Source organism: Choristoneura fumiferana, chromosome 16 (genome assembly GCF_025370935.1).
Source record: "Choristoneura fumiferana chromosome 16, NRCan_CFum_1, whole genome shotgun sequence".
In the NCBI taxonomy this organism is placed as follows: Eukaryota; Metazoa; Arthropoda; class Insecta; order Lepidoptera; family Tortricidae; genus Choristoneura; species Choristoneura fumiferana.
Window position 1 is genome coordinate 2,820,650 of NC_133487.1, and position 3,693 is coordinate 2,824,342.

Here is a 3,693-nt window from a genome sequence, read left to right on the forward strand (position 1 = left end):
TTTTTTGAAAATACCGACCCTTTAGTTGAAAATAGTAGAAAATAACTTAATTTGGTCCTGGTGCTTCGCCGGCCGGTACTGTGGCACGCTCGCTACTCTCGCTCGGCTCGCACATTGTGGTCACAATTGACAAGATTTCATATTTCTAAGACTATAATTTGATTCGTTCTCTGTATTATGTTTACACATAATCAATTCTGTGGTAGTGTTGGCAAATTCAGATATATTTTTTCAGTTTTTTGTATATTTTTAAATATGGAGAAATAAATTATAATAAGTATTTTCCCATGTTCAGGATGCAAAACTCTTTTGAGTCCTGTAGTAATGTACAGGTGTTAAAAAAAACTTGTCAATTATCACAACCCTTAGAGTAACGCGGAGTACTAATATTATAAATGCGAAAGTGTGTGTTTGTATCTTTGTCCGTCTTTCACGTCGAAACGGAGCGACGGATCGACGTCATTTTTGGAATAGAGATAGTTTATAGGCCCGAGAGTGGCATAGGCTACTTTTTATCCCGGAAAAATGCAGTTCCCGAGGGAACAGCGCGCTATAACCGAATTCCACGCGGGCAAAAGCTAGTGCTCATATAAGAGAAGTATAGGAGTAAACAACATTCTAGTCTGACCTCACTTTCCCATTAGTCCAGTCCAGTTTCGTTGCATTAAAAAAGTCACAGGCGTTTCATTCGCTTAAATCGCTAGTTAATTTATTGCATTATGACCTTGTGCAAGGTCCGCCCGGATTGCTACCACCATCTTGCTCGCTAATCCTACCGTGAAGCAGCAGTGCTTGCACTGTTGTTTCGGCGTGGAGAGTAAGACAGCTCGTGAAATTACGGGCACTTGAGGTATCCCATCTTAGGCCTCTAGGTTGGCAACGCATCTGCAATACCCCTGGTGTTGCAGATGTTTATGGGCGGTGGTGATCTTGTGATCTCTTACCACCAGGAGACCTACATGCTCGTTTGCCATCCAGTCAAATAAAAATAAAAAAAGCGTTTTTCCTACCAATAATCTGCAGGGCTACTACGACTCGAAGTTCGTATCGTACCGTCCCTCTCGCTCTCGTATTAAATAGTATAAGTGTCAGAGGGACCGCACGACACGAACTTCGAGTTTCGTAGTAGCCCTGCTGGATCTACTTGGCATAATGGTTTTAAAGTTTACCTACTAACAACACACTTGACTACTAGTTCCTCTTCCATCCGCTTTCTACCCTTAAGGGGCTGTTTCACCATCCATTGATTAGTGTTAACTGGCGGTTAGGTGTGATGCCGTCTCTTTTTGTTTTGTTCGCGTAGACGGAGACGGCATCACATTTAACCGTCGGTTAACGCTAATCAATGGATGGTGAAACAGCCCCTTACTGTGACCCTTTATAATTCCTGCGTTGCAACCATCGCTGTACAGTCACGTACAGTAATTTTTGAGCCACTGGCGGTAGGTATTTTACGATCGGGTGACGACTAATATTGCCAATCCTGATATCGTAAAACTGCCCTTTCAAACACTTAACTCATTAAGACAACGTCCCATGTAAGATAGAAGTACCATAAGCTAAAATAGGATTTCGTGCTAACATTAAGCCGCTTAAAGCCCTCGTGATTATCTGCTTACTTGTTTCCACTTTTTTTTTGAAACGAGCAAGTGGGTCTTCTGATGGTAAAAGATCACCACCGCCCAAAGACACCTGCAACACCAGGGGGATTGCAGATGCGTTGCCAATCTAGAGGCCTAAGATGGGATCTGGGATGGGACCTCAAGTGCCAGTAATTTCACCGGCTGTCTTACTCTCCACGCCGAAACGACAGTGCAAGCATTGCTATGCTTCATAGCAGGATTAGCGAGCAAGATGGTGGTAGCAATCTGGGCGGACCTTGCACAAGGTCCTACCACCTGTATACCACTTCAACACTTGTCTGTTTTTCGTGCCGTTGAGCCAGCGTATGTTTTGCTACGTCCAGACAGTCGGGACTAGGATGTAGTGTAGGTAGCTCTTACGCGGCTTTGTTTCTCAACTGTACTTTCTTTGGTAGTAACACTTATTAATTTTGCTTGCATTCTACTGTCTGGTAAATCAATGCTTGTTATAGCCGCACGAGTCCTCTCGTGTTTTATAATATAACCCTTACGCATACTCATACTCTTTTATTGGTAATATCGTTATTACATGTAATTTTGTTAAATTATTCTAATATATTCTAAGAACTAATTAATTAAATAATTTTCAGTAAATAATAGACATTGGCTGAAATTTAAGGAACTCGTCAAAAGTGTAGAAAGTGTGCTCGACAAGCCAGTTTTTCAGTCTTTTTTAAAAATGTCTTAACGACGGAGCCGACGTAATTGTCTCGGGCAACTTGTTGTACACCGTCGGGCCTACAACATGAGTCACTTTGCCGGACTTAGCGAGCCGTCGCTAAATAAGGTAGACGCGATTCGGCGACCACTTGCATTGAGTTGGAAACTGAACCTTTTTATTTTAATGATACGGCACAATTTCCATTGTAATTATTGAAAATAAGACTAGCTTTAAAAATATTCTTTGTCAGGTATGTATTATAGCTGCTTTTGATTCTGTGGTAGTATGCTCCAATAAATGGGGCCTTATTAAGGGTTAAAGAACAAATTGACACTAAAATAAATCATTTAAAGAATAACGGCAGTGTATGTACAGTCAATCGCTTTGATGATTTGAATATAGAACCTTGCCATAGTAAATAATTTTGGTTTGTCTATTCTATATTATAGATAGATTTACTTCATCGAATAAGCATATTACTGCTACTCCATAATAATAATAATAAGCCATTTATTTCGGACAAAATCCATAGAGGTTAGATACAATGAAAATAATATAACAAGTGGTGTTATTAGGTAGGTGCAATGAGGGCTATCGCGAATGAATTCGCCACTAGAGGCGCTAGTGTAGCGTGAGGTCTCCGAAATGTCAAATCTCATAGTTTTTGGGTGAGCTACGCGGGTTTATTTACAATAAGATTTTTTTTGTGAATATTTTGCATAACCTGAAATTAATTATGGAAATTATGCATTACGGGGCAATGAATGTCTGTATTTTGAGACAGTTTTATCTTTCGGAAACTTTTGTCCTCCCTTTTTTTCCGAACAAAACGGGACTAAGCCACACTGTGGTTGCTGGATATTTTTATGGTACGGTTTTAAAGTGTTTTAAATATGATTTTAATCTAAAGAAACTTTGTTTTAACGCCCGTCCGTAATAACAGGCTCTGAAAGCCACACTTAAAAACCTCACGCAACAGTGCGCCATCTAGTGTGAGAAAAAACGATAGCCCTCATTAAGACAAACAAACGTAAAATAAAATGATACAAAAATAAAAATAATACACGACTGCCCAGCGCCATGTCCCAGTCAACCATGATTATGAGGTTGCGGCAGCGTGCAGCCCCATCTAGCGCCTCATAATCGTAATGCTATGGAAATGCTTATTCGATGAAGTAAAATGTCACAACAACAAGGTTCTGTGGTGGCCTAGGAATCAAATTGGTTGACTGTACTTTATATAAGGCGCAAAAAAGTTACTAGTATCAAGAATTTTAAGGTTGTTGAAATAATATCCAAATGAAATGGTTACCCACGTCTAGGTCTTATGTACAGTACATCTGTTAAAAAAAGGACTCCGAAGGATAAGGAAAGGAGAAATAAAATCCC